This window comes from Carcharhinus amblyrhynchos, chromosome 21 (genome assembly GCF_965287045.1).
Source record: "Carcharhinus amblyrhynchos chromosome 21, sCarAmb.v2.hapA, whole genome shotgun sequence".
In the NCBI taxonomy this organism is placed as follows: domain Eukaryota; kingdom Metazoa; phylum Chordata; class Chondrichthyes; order Carcharhiniformes; family Carcharhinidae; genus Carcharhinus; species Carcharhinus amblyrhynchos.
Window position 1 is genome coordinate 45247843 of NC_137344.1, and position 25350 is coordinate 45273192.

The window sequence follows — 25350 nt, forward strand, 5'->3', positions numbered from 1 at the left end:
TCCCCTGTGATATTCAATCAGTATCTCAAAAACAAATTACCTGGCTAATCATTGTTTGTGGGACCTTGCTCTGCTTCCATTTACTACAGTAAAAAGTCTGACAACACCAGGTTTTAGTCCAACCTATTTATTTACTACCCCATTGTGCATGTTTAAATAATGACTGCTCTTGAAAAGTAGTTTTGTCTGTCAACCACTTTCTCAGTGACTCTGAAGAGCACAATGCAAGTACAAATAGTTCCCTAATTGTGCCTTTGCTAGGATCTTGGGAACAACTTTTCAAGCTCACAAACGTTTTCTTATGGCAGTGGGAAAGGAGAGAAGGTTCACTGTTCAATGGCAACTTGCTAAACCAACATTCAAAACTTAGGACAGTGTGATTATATCAGTAGCTCAAAGCCTTATTGTGTTCACTTGTTGACCCTGCAGACTAGATTCGTGATCTCTTAACTTTCCTGTGGATCCAACTGCAGGTGTACACGAACTGACATGATTTATATTGCACGATTACTAGGATAGTTGGTGCAGGATTCTCTGGGTGTCTGCGAGACTCGAGTAAATTAAGCAGTCTCCAATCTGGTGGTCCTTTCCAGGTATTGGCAATGAGCAACTTTACTGTCATTTCAAACATGAATTTGTCTGAATGTTTCTAGCCATATTTGCTTGGTGTGGTATCATATTCCAATTTCTGTCAGAAGGCCACACATTTACAGGCAGATACTGAAAAAGCAGACTGTCGTTATTTTTGCAGTTAGGCACAACAGCTCAACAAAGACCACATTTGGGCTATTGTGCTAAAGCAGCAAGCCCCAGTTCATAGCTTCAACTTTGAGGTGCAATCCATGGCATTTAGTATTTTGTTTTGCAGATTGGCATGCTCTCAATTAATGCACCTGCTCTATGACACTAATTTTGGTGAGTGGAGAAAGGAAGTTTTAAAGCAGCATAATCAAAGCCATCAAACTATTTCAGTAACAGTGAGACAAAATGTCTGTGCTGGATTCCTCCTCATCCTCATCCTCATCCTCATCCTCATCCACCACCAAGACGATGACCATACCAAGAGTCATCCTGCAGCCTCCTTGCTCTTGGCCTCTGCTGGTTTCCCACCGATGACCTGGTGGATACTTCCCACCTATTTATGACTTAGATGGAACTACGGTAGAAAATGGGTGAGAGCTACATGCTTCCCAAATAAAATTCTGTAGCTTTGTGAAATAATGCAAGATATTTGTGGATGGGACTTGATCTTACATTACTCATTGATCTCAGTGAAAAGGGATCATCATTAGTAGGAGAAGGCAGGATTATATTAGAGCTATTTAGTGTCTCTTTAATACTAGACTTTATGGTTCTAAAATCGCACTTTCAAAAGGAGCAGTTTGAGATGATTACATTGCTACAAGTAATTCAAGTAGTGTGCCAAGGGGATTGTTTAGCTGCAATAACATATCTACTTGCGTCACTCTATGCAAGAATATCATCCAAGGTTTCTTGAGTTCAATTTCAAGGGAAATATCTGTCAGTACCTGGCATTGCCATTTTTTTTTCCAGCAGCTGCAGTGTTTAAAAACTCTGATTTCATGTATTTGAGAATGTAACAAATACTTCTGTTTGTATGTAAACAATTATCTTATTGGAACCTCATGTCATGTACACCTGCATGCTATGTAGCAGGTACCTGCAATTACTAGAAACCTCAATTACAATTCTAGCAAGACCTAACATTCATAGGACTTTTGGATCAAATAGCAGAGTCTATAACCTCATCAATTCATGGCATTCCAGGACCTGATGTGTCTCCTGCAGCCTTCCAGAATTCCAGTGAAAAGCAAACAAATTAACTTGGCTTGATAACACTAGACATTTTTGTAGTTAGCAACCTTTACTGGTTTGTGACTTCCTTTTACTCTGAATCTGTGCTTTTCCCACAAGACATTAACATTAGAAATCTTGACATCCATGTGCAAAACCAGGCCTTTCACCCACTCCGTTGGTGCCAGCTCTGTTCAGGAACAATCTAAAGCTAATTAAAGCTACTATCTACTGTTTGAAATATGAGAGTAAACTAACAAGCAATATAAAAATAGATTGCAAGAGCTTTTATCAGCCTATAAAAAGGAGAGGAGCTAAAGTAAAGATTGGTGCCTTAGAGGCAGAGGTGGAGAAATTATCGTGGCGGATGAGGACATGGCAGAGGCATTGAGCCTGTCCTTTTTTAAGAAGAAGGAGACAAAATTGCTTACCAGAAATGGGTGAACAAGGACCTAAATATGAGTGAAGAAGTTAAGGCAGTTAATGTCAATGGAGAAAAAGTATTGAGGGAACTAAAGGAGCCAAAATGCAGCAGATCCCCAGGATCTGATGGCCTACATCCTAGGGTCTAAAAGAGGTAGCTGCAGAGATGGTAGGTGCTCTACCTCCAAAATTCCTTACATTGTTGAATAAGTCTCAGAGAATTGTAAGTTGGCAAATATAACCACTATTCAAGAATATGTGCAGGAAATTGCAGGATAATTATGCTGACATCACTTGTCCGGAAAATGTAGGAAATTTTAACAACACACATAGAAAAGCATTGCAAAGTCAATTTGGATTTAACAAAGGGAGATCATGTTGGATAAACTTATTAATTTTTTTGAAGATAGGTAGATAAAGGGAAACTTGTAGATATCATACATTTTGATTTCCAAAAGATATTTGAAGAGGCGTTCCACAAAAGGTTAACATACAAGATAAGGCTCTTGGAATTGAGGATAATATATTAGCTAGATAAAGGATTAATGGACAGAAACCAAAAGTAAAGATCAACATCTTGAGGGCATTTTTAAGTTTTTAGGCTGAGATTAGTGAAGTGCTGCAATAATCAGTGCTGGGAACTCAGCCATTTAAATCTATATTAATTACTTGGCTGAAGAGACCAAAAGTAGCACATATACATTTGTATGATGGAAGAAGTGAGATTATTTACTTTGGTAAGAATGCATAAGCAGAAGTTTTTAAAAAAGTGTGAAGCTCATCACTGTGAATGATCAGAGGGATTTGGGTATAGTTGCACGAGGAACTGCAAAGTTAGCATGCAGCTACATCAAGAAATTAGAAGTGCCAATGGCACTTTGACCTTTATTGGAAATGCATTGGAGTACAAAGATTAGTAAGTCTTGCTGCAGTTGTACAGGGTTTTGGTGAGACAGCACCTGGAGTACTGCCTGTAATACTTGTCTCCATATTTAAGGAAGAAAGATCAACCATGATCATATTGAATGACGGAGCAGGCTTGAGAGGCCATATTGTCCAATCTTCATAGAATCCCTGGAGTGCATTAGAAGGCTATTTGGCCAGACCCATTGCCTGTCCTATCCCTTTAATCCCATGCATCTACCCCGCTAATCCTCCTAACCTATCCATTTTGGGACACTCGGGCAATCCACTTCATCCATCTTTGGACTGTGGGAGGAAACTGGAACACCTGGAGGAAACCCATGCAGACATGGGGCAAATGTGCAAATTCCACACAGGCAATCACCTAGGACATAAGAACATAAGAAATAGGAGCAGGAGTAGGCCATCTGGCCCTTCGAGCCTGCCCCGCCATTCAATAAGATCATGGCTGATGTGTCGTGGCTCAGTTCCACTTTCCCGCCCTCTCCCCATAACCCTTAATCCCCTCTCTTATCAAAAACCCATCAACCCGCTTCTTAAAAATATTTAGCGAAGCAGCCTCCACCACTTCAACGGGCAGAGAATTCCAGATATTCACCACCCTTTGAGTGAAGAAGTTCCTCCTCAACTCCGTTCTAAACCGCCCCCCCTTTATCTTGAGGCTGTGCCCCCTAGTCCTACTGTCTTTTTTGAGCGGGAAGAGTCTCTCCACCTCTATCCTATCCATCCCATTCATCATCTTATACGTCTCAATGAGATCTCCCCTCATTCTTCTAAACTCTAACGAGTACAAGCCTAGTTTATTCAGCCTCTCCTCATAGCTCAACCCCCTCAACTCCGGTATCAGCCTAGTAAACCTCCTCTGCACTCCCTCCAAGGCCAAAATATCCTTGCGCAGGTGCGGCGCCCAAAACTGCACACAGTACTCCAGCTGCGGCCTCACCAATGCCCTATACAGCTGCAGCAAGACCTCCCTACTTTTATATTCAATCCCCCTCGCTATGAAGGCCAGCATCCCATTCGCCTTCCTGACCACCTGCTGCACCTGCAAGCTGGGTTTTTGCGACTCATGCACAAGGACCCCGAGGTCCCTCTGCACCGTCTCCTGCTGCAGTTTTTCGCCACGTAAGTAATAGTCCTTCCTACCATTCTTCCTACCAAAGTGGACCACCTCACACTTGCCAACATTAAATTCCATTTGCCATTTCCTGGCCCATTCGCCCAGCCTATCTAGATCCTTCTGCAGACTCTCCACACCCTCCGCACAATTTGCCTTTCCCCCAATCTTGGTGTCATCAGCAAATTTCGACACCCTACACTCGGTTCCCTCCTCCAGATCATCTATATAAATGGTAAATAGCTGAGGCCCCAGCACCGACCCCTGGGGCACTCCACTAGTCACCAACCGCCAATCCGAATAGCACCCATTGACCCCCACTCTCTGCCTCCTATTTGACAACCAATCCTCTATCCACGCTAACACCCTACCCCCAACTCCATGTCCTGGAATCAAACCTGGGTCCCTGGTGCTGTGAGGCCAACAGTGATAACCTATGTGCTGCCTTGCACTTGTTTTTAATGTTTTCGTGTCCACTTTTTGTTCATTAATGCCAAGAAGGTGTTGGTTTTGCATAATCAGCTATGTTGCTGTTAGGTTGTGAAAATCACCTTCATGAGCATTATAAATCAGTGACAAAATACTCCACCTGGCTTATCAACTAACTGTCTGAAATTGAGGGAAGTGAGATTGGCTGTGATGCATTTTGAAACCTTGGTTCAGAGCAAATCACTATAAGCAAGTGAGATTGCAGTTGTTTGCCGTACCAACCGAAAAACTGTCTTGTGATCCATGGATAAAGGTGTGGCTTTATTGGTCCATTGAATAAAGTGATGTAAATGGCCTGAATTTTGCTGTAATAATTACACTGAGCCTGCTGATGCTCAGCACTATTACAGGATAAATTAGACAGAAAACACACAGGGTGGGATTTTGTGGCCGTGCTTGCCCCAAGACCAGAAAATCCTGCCCGAGGTCAATGGACCTTCCCATCCCGCCTGCTGCGATTCCCATGGTGGACGGGACAGGAAAATTCTGCCCATTGCGTTTTAACGTGCGCAGTTAAATGTGGAATTCTGGAACTGGTACTCCAATTTACCACAGTGTGTAGTTCCAGCTCTCATTAATAAGCTTGGCGTTGAAATGACTGCAGTGGCAGAAACATAAATGGTATTTGCCCATTAGTTCCCTGTAAAAGACAGCTGAAGAAAAAAAGCCAGTGTATTCAACATACGAATTTTTAAGTGGTGAGAGGTACTTATAAACAACGTCCCTTGTCCTGAAAAATTCATTTTGTACGTGTTTAGTTTCACTCCCTCCGAATTAGTGCTGGAGATTTTTTATGTTTTCTATCAGTATATCTCATTCTCTCAATCCCATCTATATTTTCTAATCTTTATTTCATTTTCTGTACTACATTTTAAATCTTTCTTACTCTGCTCACAGATGCCAATAATCCCCATAGAGGGTGCTCCTCAAAACAATGCTCCAAAGCCAGTCAAAGCTTTGTTGGCAATGAAGTGAGTAGTCAGTGCTGTTCATTGCCACTGACCACAAAATCTGAGTTGCTGTCAGTACAGTTGTTGCTGAGGATGACTAATGATATAAGAGCATAAGAACTAGGAGCAGATGTAGGCCATTTGGCCCCTCAAGCCTGCCCTACCTTTCGATGGCTTATGGCTGATTTTTTATTTGTAGACTCAGCTCCACTTACCCCACCTGCTCACCATAACCCTTAATTCCTTTACTGTTCAAAAATTTAACTATCCTTGCCTTTAAAAACATTCAGTGAGGTAGCCTCAACTGGTTCACTGAGCAGGGGATTCCATAGATTCACAACCTTTATGTGAAGAAGTTCTTCAACCCAGTCCGAAATCTGCTACTTATTTTGAGGCCAAGCCCCCTGGTTCTAGTTTCACCTGCCAGTGGAAACAGTTTCCCTGCTTCAATTCTATCTATTCCCTTCATACTCTTATGTTTCTATAAGATCTCCCTCTCATTCTTCTGAATTCCAATGAGTATAGCCCCAATCTACTCAGTCTCTCCTCATAAGCCAACCGTCTCAACTCTGGAATCAATCTAGTGAATCTCCTATGCAGCCCCTCCAATGCCAGTATATCCTTTCTCTCAGTAAGAAGACCAAAACTGTACACAGTACCCCACGTATGGCCTCACCAGCACCCTACACAGCTGCAACATAACTTCACTGTTCTTAAACTCCATCCCCCTACCAATGATGGACAAAATTCTATTTGCCTTCTTAATTACCTGTCGCATCCGCAAACCAACTCCTTGTGATTCTTGCACAAGGACACCCAACTCTATAGGATATCTATGACTAATGTCTAACCAATGATTCTTTTGCCTGAAAATCTAACCAGAAATATTCTGGATTTGGGATTGCTTAAAGAGGACCTATTAATCTAGAACAAGCAGCTATTTTTATTAAAGAATAAAGGATTCTTCTATCACTTCAAGTGAGTGTTCAACAAGGAGACCAGTTGTTTGCTGTCTCAGGTGATATTAAACTCAATTTTGATTTGTGGATCTAATTGCAAATATTACATATGATGTCATTTAGAGGTGGGGGGAGCTCCCCCCTACTGTAAGGCTTTGTGTGAGTTTCCTTGGTTTAGCTGAGTGCAAGAATAATACAAATGACACGTAGACAGAGTGAGAATTAACTTGTCTTTGTAGTCCTGGCAAACTGTGGTTCTATTGGCAGCCTGCTCTGAGAAATAACAGGATTTCACTGCCTTGCAGGAGAAAGCTCCCTCTCTACAGGGGTGGTGGATAAGTGAACAAATATTACATTGTTCCTGTTGAAAGCATGTCTAGCAATAGATAATGACTATTAGATAAACAGTATATATCTTTAATTCAAACATGGTTCTCACTAAATAAGGCTTAAACACAAAATGGAACATGTTTGTGCAAAGATATTCTACTCGGTACAGGTTTTTTCCCCACACCTCATCTTATAATGTCGTGGAGTGTTTCCAATTATTGTTTGAAATTTTAAAAACTTCTTCAAATCGATTGTACAAGTATTTTAAACGGCCCTGCCTTCTCAAACTTACCCCTCACCTAAGGTTAGTGATCCTCAGGTTAAATCATCACCAGTCACACACTAACGTCATCTGGGAGAATGGTGATTTTACTCAATTTAGTTTATGTTTCCTATTTATATTTGTTCATTAAGGGATCACTTGTTAGTGTCTCATTTAATATGGTTCTGTACAAGTTAATGTGTCCACTGTTCAAATTTCTTTGAATATGTTGTCATAATATTTTGTATCGGCTTTGGCTCACTAATTTAGTGAATGTTAGCCATTACAATGGATCAGCCATGTTTGAGCTGGTACTCTGACCAAATAGTTTGTATTTATTACTGTCATAACTAGGCTTACATTAATACTGCAATGAAGTTACTATGAAAATCCCCAGTTGCCACATTCCGGCAGCTGTTCAGTTTCCCCCCACGGTAGCGTGGCCAATATACCTAACCAGCATGTCTTTCAGACTGTAAGAGAAAATCGGAGCACCAGGAAGAAATCCATGCAGACGCAGGAAGAACGTGCAAACTGCACAGACAGTGACCCAAACCAGGAATCGAACGTGGGTTCCTGGTACTGAGAGGCAGCAGGGCTAACCATTGCTACTGTACCGATATCCTTTGGTACTTTGGAAATTTCTACCAAAAATATCTTTTCGATAAAGAAATTGTCTTGTACCATTCTTTGACTGCCATTACTAATTGAGAGTACAATTTTTGCTATATAGGTATTTAGAATTCTAAGTTATGTTGTGAATGAAACAGCTTCAAAAATTGTCTCCTACTTTGTTGTAAGTTCTCAAAAGACCGAAACCACACTAAATCGATAGTTAAGTGTATATTGCACTACTACCATCATGCAAGGAAAAGCCCAGGGGCTGCTTAAAGGTCATTCTACAGCTGCTGGCTCTGATTGATGGTAATTGCAGGACAGTCATGCCAAGTAATCCTCAAATGTTTATTGAGCATTACTGTCTAGATTTGACTGTTACACACAGTAATGCCTTTAACAGGACTGTCTTGATGGTCGCCACCAAGGCTGCTCTGTAGGCAGCATGTTGCTCCTTCATTCGTTCCATGCAGCAATTCCGTTCAAAGATCACCTCAAATTTCAAGGGATAAAACTTTGGGAATCAAGAATATACCTAATTATTGAGTTCCATTTTTACTTCAGGTAGAAACAAAATGATGAAATGTTGTATTCTGGGCATTTATAGTAGGAAAATGTGAGCATTTCTGCCTAGCTACAACTATTCCACAGTTTGCTGTGTGCACTAGACATTTGGTTTTCCTAGATGCTAGACTTTATTCCTGCAGTTTGTTGGAATCGCTCAAAAACGCAGGACATCAAAATCAGCTCATTGCTATTTAAGCAGTGTTTTGAAGAAAGTCTACATGGTTGCTTGCCATGCAGCAATAGGCACTGAATTTCAAAAATAATTGTGTGCAGCACTTTGACATGTTTAATGGTGTAACAATATGTTATTTAAATTTGAATAACCTTTGAAAAATTTGCATTAGGAACTGAGTAAATATGGCCCCATTCTTGTTTCCAATGAATCACAGTAGCTGGCAGGAAAAAATTTTCACCCTTTAAAAAAAATGTTAAAATTGTTTTCATTTTGGTTGATGTGCAGTTTTTCAACCAGGGCTCCCAGGAATTTTCAGGTCATTTGAAAACTCCACTAAATATTTCAAGATCTTTGGTGTAATGAAAAATAATCATGAAAATTTTTTGCATTTTCATCCATTTGATGTTTTACTTTCTTCATATTACATATGTAATGCATGTTTGTTTAATAGCACTTTAGTTTTATCATGCTCCATTATTTGTGTATTATATGTTTGTGCACACGCAAGCATGGGAGGAACAAAATGTTGGGGTTCCACAGAATTTCACAGCATATCAGATTCCTTGACCCAAAAAAATTTGAAGATCACTGGCATGTTAAATTGTTTATTTATATAATGTAGACAGAATTATATTGCACATATGATCAAAGGGGTGCTTAAAATGCAACAGAAATTTAAATCCTTTCACTTGACCCTTTTTCCCTGCTATCTGATAACACTCGGAAGTGCTATTGAGCATGATGATTACTACCGAGTTGTCAGTGCATTTACTCAGTGGCGTATCCTGTGATATTGCCACAACTTAAATTTCTAGTTGCTCGCTGTAGTCATGTATCTAAACTCTTATTATATAATTTATATTGTTGCATGATTCTCATATATTCCTAGAGCTCATGTATTTATTTCTATTTGTCATTGTGCAAATTTGTTGTAACTTTGGCCTTCTAGTGCAGTTTTTGAATGTGAAGGTACTTATTTTAAGGTTTCTTGGTCAGTATAGACTTTATTTCTTGTCCTTTTCCTGTTTCTTGCTCCCACTTTTTCAGAATTCTAAATGTCAATAGCAATCCAGTAATTGACATAAGAACATAAGAAATAGGAGCAGGAGTAGGCCATCTAGCCCTTCGAGCCTGCCCCGCCATTCAATAAGATCATGGCTGATCTGTCGCTGCTCAGTTCCACTTTCCCGCCCTCTCCCCATAACCCTTAATCCCCTCTCTTATCAAAAACCCATCAACCCGCGTCTTAAAAATATTTAGCGAGGCAGCCTCCACCACTTCAACGGGCAGAGAATTCCAGAGATTCACCACCCTTTGAGTGAAGAAGTTCCTCCTCAACTCCGTTCTAAACAGCCCCCCTTTTATCTTGAGGCTGTGCCCCCTAGTCCTACTGTCTTTTTTGAGCGGGAAGAGTCTCTCCACCTCTATCCTATCCATCCCATTCATCATCTTATACGTCTCAATGAGATCTTCCCTCATTCTTCTAAACTCTAACGAGTACAAGCCCAGTTTATTCAGCCTCTCCTCATAGCTCAACCCCCTCAACTCTGGTATCAGCCTAGTAAACCTCCTCTGCACTCCCTCCAAGGCCAAAATATCTTTGCGCAGGTGCGGCGCCCAAAACCGCACACAGTACTCCAGCTGCGGCCTCACCAATGCCCTATACAGCTGCAGCAAGACCTCCCTACTTTTATATTCAATCCCCCTCGCTATAAAGGCCAGCATCCCATTCGCCTTCCTGACCACCTGCTGCACTTGCAAGCTGGGTTTTTGCGACTCATACACAAGGACCCCGAGGTCCCTCTGCACCGTCGCCTGCTGCAGTTTTTCGCCCCGTAAGTAATAGTCCTTCCTACCATTCTTCCTACCAAAGTGGACCACCTCACACTTGCCAACATTAAATTCCATTTGCCATTTCCTGGCCCATTCGCCCAGCCTATCTAGATCCTTCTGCAGACTCTCCACACCCTCCGCACAATTTGCCGTTCCCCCAATCTTGGTGTCATCAGCAAATTTCGACACCCTACACTCGGTTCCCTCCTCCAGATCATCCAGACTTAAGTGCAACTTGAGGTTATCTCTGTTACCATTTGTTGTGGGGCTTTTTGGTGTTCAACCTATGACAACTTTATTCCCTTTTAAATAGCCAGAACAAGTCAGAGTTTTCATAACAGATCAACAAGCAAGCTACAGCAAAAACCCAGGAAGCCAGCTAATGGCCAGCCAGAGTCCAAAATTCAGGATGGTGTTGAAGGTGATGTTCCCACGTATCTGCTGTCCTTGTTCTTCTAGATTGAAGTGGTCGTGGGTTTGGAAGGTGCTATGTAAGGATCTTTAAACTGGCGCAGTGCATCTTGTAGATAATACACACACACTGCTGCTACTGAGCATGTTGGAATCAGTGGATGTGGTGCCAAAAAAGCAGGCTGCTTTGTCCTGGATGGTGTCAAGCTTCTTGAGTGTTTGATGGAGCTGCATCCATTCAAGCAAGTGGGAAGTATTCCATCACACTCCTGACGTGTGTCTTGTAGATGGACACTGTTGAACAGGTGCAGGTGACGCTTTTGGAAGTCAGGAGGTGAGTTACTCACTTCAGTATTCCTAGTCTCTGACCTGCTCTTTTAGCCACTGTGTTCGTGGTGAATTCAGTTCAGTTTCTGGTCAATAGTAATTCCAAGGATATTGACAGTTGGGAATTCAGTGATGGTAACACTATTGAATGTCAAGGGGCAGTGGTTAGAGTGTCTCTTATTGATGATGTCAATGTCTGGCATTTGTGTGGCATGAATGTTACTTGCCATTTGTCAGCCCAAGCCTGGATAGTGTCCAGATTTTGTTGCACTTGAGCATGGACTGCTTCAGTGTCATGTGTTGCAAATAGTGCTGAACATTGTGCAACTGTTGACAAACAACCCCACTTGGTATGACTCCAAACGGCAGGAAGTTTGCCCCAATACCCATTGATTCCAGTTTTGTTAGGGCTCCTTGAAGCCACACTTGGTTGATGACAAGGGCTGTCACTCTCTCATCTCACCTCCCTAGAATTCAGCTGTTTTTGTCCTTGTTTGAACCAAGGCTGTAATGAGGTCAGGAGCTGAATGACCTTGGCAAAACCCAAACTGGACACCATTGGTTACTGCTGTGCAGGTGATGCTTGATAGCACTTTGACCATCCACCACTTTACTGATTGAGTGTAGACTGAAGGGGTAGTAATTGGTTGGTTTGGAGGCAGAGGTGGATCATCCACTTGGCACTTCTGGCTGAAGATTGCTGTGAATGTTTTGGCCTTATATTTTGCACTGATATGCCAGGCTCCTCCATTGTTTGAGGAAGGGGATATTTGTGGAGCCGCCTCCTCCAGTGAGTTTTTTAATTGTCCACCACCATTCTGTGATTCTGTTGATTGGGTTACATCATGCGTAAGAGACAAATATTAAAACCAATCAGCACTGTTGCATGCCTGCGTAATTATAACGAGTGTGAATATTTGATCATATTAGCTGACTATAGTTGCAAGTTAACCTTGACATCCCAGCCTGTATTTGGATTTGTAGGTATCAATTATCTGCCATGTTGAGATGTCTGATTTTGATTCTTTCAAACTAAGGGCTGTTGTCAGATAAACAAACCTACATTCTATGATTTCCTCCCTTGTAACTAGTGCTTGATGCTCCTCTCAGTCGGCTTTAATGCAGACCTGTGTTTCTCTCATAGCTTGTGATTATTAACCCTTTCATAATTGTTGTACATAATGCTAAAAAGAATCCTTCTTGGGCATAACCTTGGTATTGGGAAATGAACCAGGACGGATGTCAGATCTCAGTGGGGAGAGCATTTTGGGGATAGTGATCATAACGCTATCTCCTTTACATTAGCATTGGAGAGAAATAAGATCAGACAAGCTAGGAAAGTATTTATTTGGAGTAAGGGGAATCATGAGGCCATCAGGCAGGAAATTAGGCATAAATTGGAAAGAGGTTTCCTCAGGGAAATGTACAGAAGAAATGTGGCAAATTTTCAGGGAATATTTGTCTGGAGTTCTGCACAGCGATGTTCCAATGAGACAGGGAAGTTATGGTACGTTACAGAAACTGTGGTGCACGAAAGCTGTGATGAATTTAGTCAAGAAGAAAAGCTTTACAAAAGGTTCAGGGAACTAGGTAATGTTAGACATCTAGAAGAGTATACGGTTAATAGGAAGGAACTTGAGAAGGAAATTAGGAGACCCAGAAGGGGTCATGAGAAGGCCTTGGCAGACAAGATTAAGGAAAACCACAAGGCATTCTACAAGTATGTGAAGAGCAAGAGGATGAGATGAGAGGAATAGGACATATCAAGTGTGACGGTGGGAAAGTTTGTATGGAAGCAATAGAAATAGCAGAGGTACTCAATGAATACTTCAGTATTCACAGTGGAAAAGGACCTTGGTTGTAGTGCAGACTTGCAGCGGACTGAAAACTTGAGCATGTAGACATTAAGAAAGAGGATGTGTTGGAACTTTTGAAAAGCTGGGACCAGTTGGGATGTACGCCAGGTTACTGTGGGAGGCGAGGGAGGAGATTGCTGAGCCTCTGGCGATGATCTTTGCATCATCAGTGGAGACGGGAAAGGTTCCGGAGGATTGCGGATGTGGCTACTTTATCCAAGAAAGGGCGAAGTGATAGCCCAAGAAATTATAGACCAGTGAGTCTAACCTCAATGATTGGTAAGTTGATGGAGGAGATCCTGAGGCAGGATTTATGAACATTTGGAGAGGTATAGTATGATCAAGAATAGTCAGCACGGCTTTGTCAAAGGCAGATCATGCCTTACAAGCCTGATTGAATTTTTTGAGAATGTGTCTAAACACATTGATGAAGGAAGAGCAGTAAATGTAGTTTATATGGACTTCAGCAAGGCGTTTGATAAGGTGCTCCATGCAGGGCTTATTGAGAAAGTGAGGGGGCATGGAATTCAAGGAGACATCGTTCTGTGGATTCAGAACTGGCTTGCCTACAGAAGGCAGAGAGTGGTTGTGATTTCTCTTGATCCTATAAATATTTTCGTTGTAGATGGGTCTTTTTCTGCATGAAGGTCTGTCAGCAGTGGAGTGCCCCAGGGATTTGTTCTGGGACTCTTGCTCTTCGTGATTTTTTTTTATAAATGGCCTGGATGAGGAAGTGGAGGGATGGGTTGGTAAGTTTGCTGATGAGACAAAGGTGTAAGTGTTGTGGATAGTGTGGAGGGGTGTCAGAAGTTGCAACGAGACATAGATAGGATGCAAGACTGTGTGGAGAAGTGGCAGATGGCGTTCAACCCAGTTAAGTGTGTGGTGATTCATTTTGGCAGGTCAGATAGGATGACAGAATATAATATTAGGGCTAAGACACTTGTCAGTGTGGAAGATCAGAAGGATCTTGGGGTCTGGGTTCATAGGACACTCGAAGCAGCTTCGCAGGTAGAGGCTGTGGTTAAGAAGGTGTATGTTGTCTGGATTGGCATGCCTTATGAGGATAGGTTGAGGGAGCTCAGTCTTCTCTCCTTGGAGAGATGAGGGGTGACTTGATTGAGGTATGTAAGATGTTGAAAGGTATTGATCGAGTGGATTCTCAGAGGCATTTTCCCAGGACTGAAATGTTTGCTACAAGGGGACACAGGTTTAGGGTGCTGGGGAGTAGGTACAAAGGAGATGTCAGGGGTAAGTTTTTCAATGAGGGTGGTGGGTGTGTTGAATCGGCTGCTGGCAGTGGTGGTGGAGGTGGATTCGATAGGTTCTTAAAGAGATGTTTGGATAAGTACATGGAACTTAGTAAGATAGAGGCTTATAGGTAAGCCTAGTAGGTGGGCCCCAAGGGCCTGTGTTGTGCTGTAGTTTTTCTATGTTTCTATAACTTCATAAAGGGGAGGCAATCTTTTCAAAAAAATTCTGTCAAAAAGTATGAAAACCTGTGTTTCACTTTTTTTTTCAGTGAGCTGCCCTGTGCAACCTTCCCCGCACTCCGTCAATTTTTTTGGCAATTGGGAGACTCGTGCCAGTAAGGGGGGGCTGGCGGAGCTTAAGTTTGCCAGGGAAGCTGCGTGCAGACTGTTCAGGAAACTGTTGTGCAGACACCCCAATCCCCCAGTGCACTGGGTGATTCCACCCCCACCCCCCAAGCATTTGCAGCAGTGCCACATGCACGTGCTGCCAGCATTGGGGCTGTCCCAGTGCTACCCTCCCCTTGTTGGATGGGGACAATGAGTGATTTGCGTCAGTGAAGCCTCTCGCTAACAAGGGAGAAACATTCGAGAGGCTGGAAATGGCTGTGCCAGATGTGTTAATGTCATGTGAACGATGATAATATTTAAATTGGCTTCATGCCCTTTTTGGGGGTGAAGCTGATCACGCTGGCAAAACCGAGCCAAGAAGATGGAGCAATCCCAAACCTTGGGACCTTCTTAGTAAAACAAAATAGAACATTATAAAATGGAGCATAGTAGTACATGTTGATAGTTATTGAAAATAGAAGCAGGAGGCCCTTTGAACCTGCTCCGCCATTTATTTTGATCATGATTGATCACATTCATTATCCTGATCCTGCCTTGCCTCCATATCACTGGATTGTTTCAGCCCCAAGAGCTTTATGTAATTTCTTCTTGAAATCAAAATGATTTGGCCTCAACTACTTTCTGTGATGGTGAATTCCACAGATTCTCCACACTCTGGGTGAAGAAATCTCTCCTCATCTCAGTCCTAAAATGTTGACCTCTTATCCTCAAACTATGATCTACCTCCAGTTCTGGACTTCCCCACCATTGGGAACATTCTTTGAATCTACACTCTCTCTAATCCTGTTAGATGTTTTAGCTTCTATAAGATCCCCTCTCTCTCCTCTAAACCCCAATGAATATAAAATCGACCCTCCAAGTTCAGCTCAATTGTGGCTTTTGGGCATTTTCCTGTAAAATATTTTGGCAAGTAATTATTTTTACTTGCGTGGGTTTGACAGTTTTATATGGATGAGACAAGACTAAGTGCCTATAATGAAAAATCTCTTGGAAAGCCAACCTTTAACGTTCACATTCTTCAGTGGAATTTTTGGGACATGTTTCTGTAATTTAAATGTCCAACTATGTTATGAGTAATTGGTTGTCCACAAAGCCTACTGTGATGTTAACTGAAATCCATTGTTTAACCCTCCAGTTTAAATACCTATGATTGCTGCTTTGACTGACTGTGTATAGCAATTGTGGTTTTACATCAGGATTGTAAAATCTCTATAGGCCAATTGTGAATTTTTGCAGTAATAATTCTGGCTTCTATATGTGCTACCATGAGCCTTGTTCCCCCGATGGATGGTTATCTATCTGTTCCTGCAAAGTGCAACTTTACCATAAATAACTTGTATATCATTTGTATTTTTATGTAATCTGGGGTTGAACATAAATTAACCCTAACTCTTAGTTTGAAGTTGTGCATTTATTATCCCAAAATGGAAGAGTTAACCACATAGCTGTTCTAGCCCTCCATGGCTTAGTTTGGCTGTTGTCTTTTTAATTCTGCGTGCAGTCGATATAATTGTTATTTCTCAAAAATGGTTATGGTGAAACTATTTTAAGGTCAAATTTAAATTTGTTTTTGTTATTGGGATAATGAATTTGGCCCTCGGGTTGCAATATTCATGTTTTATTTTTGCAACCTTTTTTTGGTTAAAAGTCTGCTTGCCAAGTTTATAGTTGACCTTGCATTTACATGACAATCTCACATGAAAGAAAAAAACTATTCAAGAAAAATATGGACTGAAGTTCGTGAAGCCTTGGAAGATTGGGACCTCCATTCACTCTTCCATACAAGTGTATTTTTCTAAATACGATGCTATTTTCTACTTTTGAGTCTATATCAGAAATACATAGAGATCTTGCATTCTACCAAGAAGTTTATAGTGATTAATTTGATGGTAAAGCTGCGGGCTATATGACACGTGTCTGGAGGGATTAAAAAAAATGCATTTGCTATAAAGTAGCTGACCTATACTTTCCAATAAAAATTAAATCATACTGTACACATTACAGCCTCATGATAAGTGTCAAGAAAGCAGTTTCTGTGTTTGTGAATTTTCATGTATAGTTCTGATGTGGAGGAAGCATCAACTTTGAACTGATTTCATCAACATTTTTGAGTTGATGCTGGGGGAAAAGAAGATTATGCAAAATAATGTGAATGAATGGAGGTGCATGCATAAGCTGCTGCAGTGTCTTTCGTTTTAATGTTCCCAAACTGTTCATTTGGGTTACTAACAAGTAACTCAACAAACTGTCAAATATTCTAGATTCAGCAATGAATCATAGAACCCTACAGTACAGAAAGAGGCCCATCGGGTCTGCACCGAACACAATTCCACCTAGGCCCTACCCCCATATCCCTCTAACCTACGCATCACTGAACACTAAGGGGCAATTTCTTAGCATGGCCAATCAACCTAACATAATAAGAACATAAATAGGAGCAGCAGTAGGCCATCTAGCCCTTCGAGCCTGCCCTGCCATTCAATAAGATCATGGCTGATCTGTCGTGGCTCAGTTCCACATTCCCGCCCTCTCCCCATAACCCTTAATCCCCTCGCTTACCCGCACATCTTTGGACTGTGGGAGGAAACCGGAGCACCCAGAGGAAACCCACGCAATCACGGAGAATGTGCAAACTCCACACAGACGGTGACCTGAGCTGGGAATGGAACCCAGGACTCTGGAGCTGTGAAGCAGCAGTGCTAACCACTGTGCTACCGTGCCGCCCCAATGGGATTTTTCAATTCTAAATCGTGTGTATGATGCAGAAATTAGACTGGGAGAGAGGGCTAAGATTTTGGGTATGGAGATATTGAAAAAATTGGGATATTGAAAAAATTTTTTGTCTTTTATAACTATATTTGACTGAATTTACTTCTCCATACCTGCCTATGCACTCCTTATCAAAGTTTTCTGTACAAGCAATAGTACAGTTAAACTCTGACTACTAGTTGGCCACACGTTTATACATACACCCACTATCAACGGTTTAAGTTGACATTAGCATTTCAACCTGTGTGTGAGCTTGCCAGTATTTTGCAAAAAAAAAATCAGCCTTTCTCGCTGGGATTGGAGTTTGTTGGTATCATTCACTCCTTATCTGGAAGACTGAACTTGAGCTGTTCAAATAGATTCCACTGCCATATTTGTGCACAAAGCAAATCAAAAGAGACATTTGGTTTCTGGTGGTTACAATTACAAGTGTGTTTTTTTTATTACTCTCCGTCTAAAAGTTTTATATATAAGCTCCTAAGATGCAGCTTTTGAAAAATCTTTATTTACTTTTAACAGAAGAACTTTTTGGAACATGCCTTAAATGGAAGGTTTATTTGAACGCTGGTTACAGCTGCTTTTCTGAGATAAGGAGGATGTTCTCTGATGTGAATATATTAACTTTTTTACAATTCCGATCAGTAATTTTAGAAACAAACTATGTAATGGGGTTTGCGTTGTAATGTATTATGACTATTCTGCAAAAATATACTGGGTTTATACTCGAGATTACAGTAAACTTCAAATAAACATATAAGAAAGCAAAAATCAACATATCCTTTATGGTGGAGGGGGGAGTGAGTGAAGTGGTTCATATTCCCATAGAAATTCATCTTGTGACATTAAGACTCCAGTAATTTTTAAATCACTCTTGCTAATTAATTTGTGTTGAACAATTTTCCTTGGAAAATATTTAAACTCACAGTAAATACGTTTGAAGTTATTGGTTTCTCACAAGCCTTCCTCCCTGATGTAGTATTTTCTGGGAAAACATTAGCCACCCTATAGCTTTTGGTTTTAACCTTCCAATAACCTGCTTTTAAATGTCTGACTTCATGATGATGGGTCCATGTTGGTTTCTTCCATTAGTTTATACTCTACATTGCCTTTTTGAACACCTTAGGGAGCATCAGCTGTTTCATTTCTGCCACCCCGCCACTATAATTAGTCTTGGTTACTAGCTCTCTGCCCTGTGTGGGTTTGCAAATGGAGGTTTTTAGTGAATAGATTGGCTAAATTAATTAGTTTAACTTTACTATTGCTTGTGTAGAAAGCTTTGAAAAGGAGTGCATATGCAGTGTGGAGAAGTAAAGTCAGTAAAATCTCGTCCAAGAAGTGACTAAGTATATTCTGAAGTCAATTGGAATATTATTCTTTAAATTTCCTGTCTTAACAACCTTTCTCTTACATTTTCAAAATTCTATCCAATTTTCATTGAATGATACCAATAGGAAAAACCTTTTCTTTCCTAGCAAATTCTCCCATCATTCAATTCTGTCTTTTCCACAGATTCCAAACTTTTAATCTACAAAGCTTCTGGAATTATTTAATGTGTTGAGCACCACAGCCTTAGCAGTTTCATAATCAAAAAATTGTCTAAAAGGCTTGCTTAAGCATCTATGATTTTCTACTAAAACTTGTAAAACAGTGATGCAGTTATCTTGTGGCCAAGCCAACTTAATAACAATTACCTTAAAGGAAATAAAATATTTTTCTAATTCCTTACTGAATTTGGGTGCTGGGTGAATAGTCTTCGCTAAATCAGAATCCAGAGATGAATTGAAATCATTGTCCAATCTACCAGTTATTCCCTGTCCCTGTAAATGAAATCTTTCTCTATCCAATTTAAAGTTCCTTCCTACTTTTATTTGAAACTCGAGGGCTTTTATTTCTTGTGCTCTTTAGAACTTGTAATTCTAGTTTTCATATTTCCATTCAAGTTTTAATTCAACTTAACTACATTTGCAGTTGAATTAATTAGGATTTAATTGAATCCTAATCAATTCAACTGCAGTGTTATCTGAATAAATCTTTTCCTCAAGTTTCAAATATTGAGCCGATACTTCAACTATTTGTTTTTGTAGAGCCTACTTTTAACACTCAATCTCCAGCTTGTCTGCTCTTTCTTTTAATTTAATCTTTGTTAATTGTTGTAAGGCAACCTGAGATGGAATTTCCCTCCAGGAAAGCTTCAGCAATTGATAAAGCTATTTCAACTTTAATAAGAAATAAATACACATGGTGAAATCTTGTCTGCTTAAATTTAGCAAATCCTAATATGGTGTGGATTTAAAATCTGATCGAACCCCAGTCTTTCGTTTCAAAGATCTTGGTGGAGACTAGCAATGTTTTTAAAAAAAAATTCAAACTCCCAGTTATTAACTGAGAATTATGCTACAAGATTTCACAAAACTTACAAGAGTTAGAGCAAGTACTATGAGCTTAATACAATACATTTTATAAACACTTAAATTTTAGACTTGAAAATCACAGACCACTTCTTGCTCTACTGTTACTTTACCCAAGAGTTCCCTTATACTGAACAGGATCTTGGGCGTTCCTTCACTTATGTGACCAAACCAAGCTGTGCCACAGCTCTCAGGAATTCAGTTTGATGCTTCTCAATTTTGCTACTGTTCTCTATGGTATGAGTGGGGAGTCAGTAACGTAGTGGTATTGTCACTGGACTAGTATTGCAGAAATCCAGGGGAATGTTCTGAGGACCGAAGTTTGAATCCCAAATGGTAGGAATGGAATTAAAGAAATCTGGAATTAAAAGACCAATGATGACCAACAAACCATTGTCGATTGTAAAAATCCAATTGGTTCATGTCCTTTAGAGAATGAAATCTGGCATTCCTTTCTGGTCTGGCCTACTTGCGACTCCAGGTCCACAACAAGTTGGTTGACTCTCAAATGCCCTCAGCTGGACAGTAAATGCTGGTCCAGCCAATGACACCCACGTTCCATGTACAAATAATAAAAAAAATCCTGGGATCCTCACCTATCATCCAGCTAGATGACTCTTCAACTGTCTTTAAGCATTCATGATATCCCAGTTCAAGCATGGGTCTCATTGCTTTCTTGCTTAGTGATTTCAACTCAAAAAAAGCCCTTGGTCTCTGATAACTCTCTACTTCTGGTCCACAACTTTTGGGAATTCCTCTTTCTCAGTTTCTCAAAGCTGCTCCCAAGTTTCAACTCTGTTTCTGTGAGAAAATACATTAATTGCAGGGAGGTTATTTTTTAGTTTATCTATCTCCCTGGCAATATGGCACCCATGGGGAAAACCCAATGGAAATTCCAAACTCATTGGAGGGTGATCTTAACATTGCAGCCCACTGACCGATGGGCAGGGCAAGATTGTGCAAGAGTCAAGAAATCAGGTTCATGCTCTATTTTCTTGCCCCTCACAGTCTTATTGGCGTCTGGTGCAATCAGCTGTACACAATTCTATTTACAATAGAATTGCAAGTTTGGTGGGAGGGGAAGGGATGTCCCTTGCACACTGCCAACCTGGCACTTGGGCAGTGTAAGGAGGTGGGGCTTGAGGTGGAGTAGGGCCTATTGGGGGTTGGGGACAGACTGTGGCGGGGACAGTTGGTGGGTGGGTGGGGAGGAAGGGGGAGGAGACAAATCATAGACCACCAGGGTAATCTGTTTAGGCAGGGAGGCTTGTTGAAAACAATAGAGGCTGGGTGACAGGCCTCTTCTGCTAGAGACCTGTGGATGCCCAATGGGGCCTTCTGCTGCTCACAGCCAGCATTCGGGTGATTTAAGCCCCTTTTTCTACAAGTGAGAAACCATTTCTGAGGATTATTTTTCTGTGCATAAGATAGCAGATTTGAACTTGTCTGAAAAATGGATCAGAAACCTGTTTTCATGCTAATTCTGAATCATAGAATCCCTACAGTGCAGAGGAGGCCATTTGGCCCATCGAGTCTGTACTGACAATCATCCCACCCAGGCCACACGGCCTCAACCCCACCTATTTACCCTGCTGGTCTCCGTGACACAAGGGCAATTTAACATGGCCAATCAATCTAATCCACACATCTTTGGATTGTGGGAGGAAACCGGAGCACCCGGAGAAAATCCATGCAGGCATGGAGAGAATGTGCAAATTCCACACACTCACCCGAGGCAGGAATGGAACCTGGGTCCCTGACGCTGAGACAGCAGTGCTAACCGCTATGTCACGGTGCCACCCCCGAACTTAGAATTGTTTGGTAAGATTGTCCCCGTTATCTCCCATTCTTAAACCTTCCCCTTTTTTTGGGAAATAGCATTAAATAACTTATGAAGACAGCTGCAGGCATCTTGCCACTACTAAGAAACTCAAAAAGCCAGCTACCTGTTATTTAATCTTTTCTCACATCCAGGTCTTGACCTTATCCTTTGAATTTTAAGTACTTAGGTCTGTTCCCTAGCCTCCGTTAAGAAGGCTGTGAACACCAGGTTAAAGTCCAACAGATATATTTGGTAGCATAAGCCAGTAGCTTTGAGTGCTGCCCCTTCAGGTGATCTAGCCTCCCAAACCAGGTATTTACATTATCTTGCATGTAAAAACTTCAATCCCTGCTAATAGTTACACTCCTAAATCATAGCATGAAAATTGACATTTTCACAACTGTGTCCAAAACAAAGGCCATACATTTAAGTAATTCCAATTTAAAAAAAAGGAAAACCTTTATCCAGATGCCATATGAAGTGGTTGAAGCAATTAACAAGGAGAAGCTGTGGGAGAAAAGAATTAAAGGATATGTCGATGGGATGATATGAAGTATGATTGAGATGGCTCTTGTGGAGTATAGACACCGACGAAGACAAGTAGGACAAAGGTCTGTTTCTATGCTTCAGAATCTCCAAGTGTTGGCATGATAGTTCTATTCGCAGATTGAGTTATGAAAAAAACGCATTACCCTGAGCTGTCTTTGTCAAGCTCATTGTTTTCACGTATCATAAATGTTTATTCAGAGCTGTTAAAGTATTTTTGAAACCAGTCAACACTTAATGGCTTCCTGAATAGATATCTATGTACTTAGCAACTGATGTAATTTCTAACAAATCATTAAGCAGCGCAATCACAAGATTGCTTGAAGGTGAAACCTTTGTGTGATCAAAAGAAATGTAGGCCAGTTTTTGTTTCTGATTGTGTAGATGTTTGAATCACCTATTTTGAAATACTGCATGGCAGCAAGCATAAATTTTCATTCTAGTATATAAATAACTGGTAAGTGTTGTATTCGGCTAAGCGTTTGATCTTGTTAGCTTATGTTTGGAAGGATTCAAAGATGTACATTTTCAAAAAAAGATTCTGTAATTTGATGTTTCATGGTCAATTTGATGGTCTGAACTGGGTTTGATTGCTTGAGGGGTTAGAGAGGAATTGTCCACCTTTTTGGTCTTGATGATTTTCTGTTCCTTTACCTTTTCTGTCCCCCCGCTGCCTCCAGAGGATTTGATTTTTATTGCATGTATTAGTATACAGTGAAAAGTGTTGTTTCGTCTGCATTATACAAAGCATACCATACATAGAGAAGGAAAGGCGTGCAGAATGTGGAGTCATGGAGTTATAGAGATTTACAGTCTTCGGCTCAACTTGTCCATGCCACCCTTTTTTTGAAACGCTAAGCTAATCCCAATGGCCCGCATTTGGCTCGTATCCCTCTATACCCATCTTATCAAATGCTTTTTAAAAGACAAAATTGTACCTGCCTCTTCTACTACCTCTGGTAGCTTGTTCCAGACACTCACCACCTTCTGTGGAAAAAATTGTCCCTTTAGACACTTGTATCTCTCCCTCTCCTTAAACCTATGCCCTGTAGTTTTACACTCCCCTATCTTTGGGAAAAGATATTGACTATCTATCTTATCTATGCTCCTCATTATTTTATAGACCTCTATAAGGTCACTCCTCAGCCTCCTATGCTCATGAGAAAAGAAGTCCCAGTCTGTCTAGCCTGTCCTTATAACTCAAACCATCAAGTTCTGGTGGCAGCCTAGTAAATTTTTTCTGCACTCTTTCTAGTTTAATAATATCCTTTCTATAATAAGGTGACCAGAACTGCACACAGTATTCCAAGTGTGGCTGTACCAATGCCTTGTGCAAACCTGGTGTTGTCAGACTTTTCACAACTTCAACAAGACATCCCAACGCCTGTGTTCGATGTTCTGACCAATAAAACCAAGCATGCCGAATGCCGCCTTCACCACCCTGTCCACCTGTGACTCCGGTTTCAAGGAGCTATGAACATGTACACCTCGGTCTCTTTGTTCTGTAACTCTCTCCAATGCCCTACCAATTTGTCTAAATTAAACTCCACCTGCCATTTGTCAGCCCACTGGCCCAATTGATCAAGATCCTGTTGCAATTGGAGATAACTTTCTTCACTGTCCACTATGCCACCAATCTTTGCGTTTTCTGTAAATTTACTAACCATGCCTCCTATATTCTCATCCAAATCGTTAATATAAATGACAAATAACAGTGGATCCAGCACTGATCCCTGAGGCACACCGCTCATACTTTCTCATCCTGGATCCCGTGTGATTTAGTCCATGTAGACAACATCAACTGCACTGCCTTCATCTACCTTCTTGGTTACCCCTTCAAAAAACTCAATTTAATTTGAGAGACATGATTTTCTACAGTCATGCTGATTGTCCCTAATCAGTCCTTGCATCTCTAAATGCCTATAAATCCTGCCTGTCAAAATACCTTCCAACAACTTACCCATCACAGATGTGAGGCTCATTGGCCTGTAGTTTCCAGGCTTTTCCCTTTTAAGCAAAGGCACAACTTCCGCCACTCTCCAGTCTTCAGGCTCCTCACCCACGACTATCGATGATTCAAATATCTTGGCTAGGGGACCCGCAATTTCCTTCCTAGCCTCCCACAATGTCCTAGGATACACTTCATCAGGTCCTGGGGATTTATCTACCTTGATGCGCTTTAAGACTTGCAGCACCACCACCACCACCTCTGTAATATGTACATTCCTCAAGACATCACAATTTATTTCTCAAAGTTCCCTAACATCCATGTTTTTCTCAATAGTAAATACTGATGAGAAATATTCATTTAGGCTCTCACCCATCTCTTGTGGCTTGACACACAGATGACCTTGTTGATTCTTAAGATGCCCTAGTGTCCCCCTTGTTACTCTTTTGCCCTTTATGTATTTGTAGAAGCTCTTTGGGTTCTCCTTTGCCTTATCTGCCAAAACAATCCTGTGTCCCTTTTTTGCCCACCTGATTTCTCTCTCAACTCTATTCCTACACTCTCTCTACTTGTCAGGGGATTCATTTGATCCCAACTGCCTATGCATATCATGTACCTCATTCTTCTTCTTGACCAGGGCCTCAATATCCCAAGTTATCCAGGGTTCCCTACTTCTGCCATCCTTGTCCTTCACTCTAAGAGGAAGGTGTTTACCCTGAACCTTGGTTAACACTTGAAAGTAGAGCAGACGCAGCATGGTTTCGTTAAAGGGAAGTCGTGTCTGACAAATTTACTGGAGTTCTATGAGGATGTGTCTAGGGCAGTGGATAGAGGAGAGCCGGTGGATGTGGTCTGTCTTGATTTTCAGAAGGCGTTTGACAAGGTACCTCACAAGAGGTTATTGCAGAAGGTCAGGGGGCATGGAATTGAGGGCAGGGTGTTAGCGTGGATAGAGGACTGGTTGTCAAATAGGAGGCAGAGAGTGGGGGTCAATGGGTGCTATTCGGATTGGCGGATGGTGACTAGTGGAGTGCCCCAGGGGTCGGTGCTGGGGCCTCAGCTATTTACCATTTATATAGATGATCTGGAGGAGGGAACCGAGTGTAGGGTGTCGAAATTTGCTGATGACACCAAGATTGGTGGAAAGGCAAATTGTGCGGAGGGTGTGGAGAGTCTACAGAAGGATCTAGATAGGCTAGGCGA

General features: G+C 41.3%; 1 protein-coding gene across 5 annotated transcripts in view; it reads left to right on the top strand.

The window, feature by feature from the left end:
- The window catches only part of mpripb (myosin phosphatase Rho interacting protein b), a 417298-nt gene that overhangs the window by 173326 nt on the left and 218622 nt on the right, over positions 1-25350 (top strand). The gene's annotated exons all lie outside the window — the stretch shown is intronic.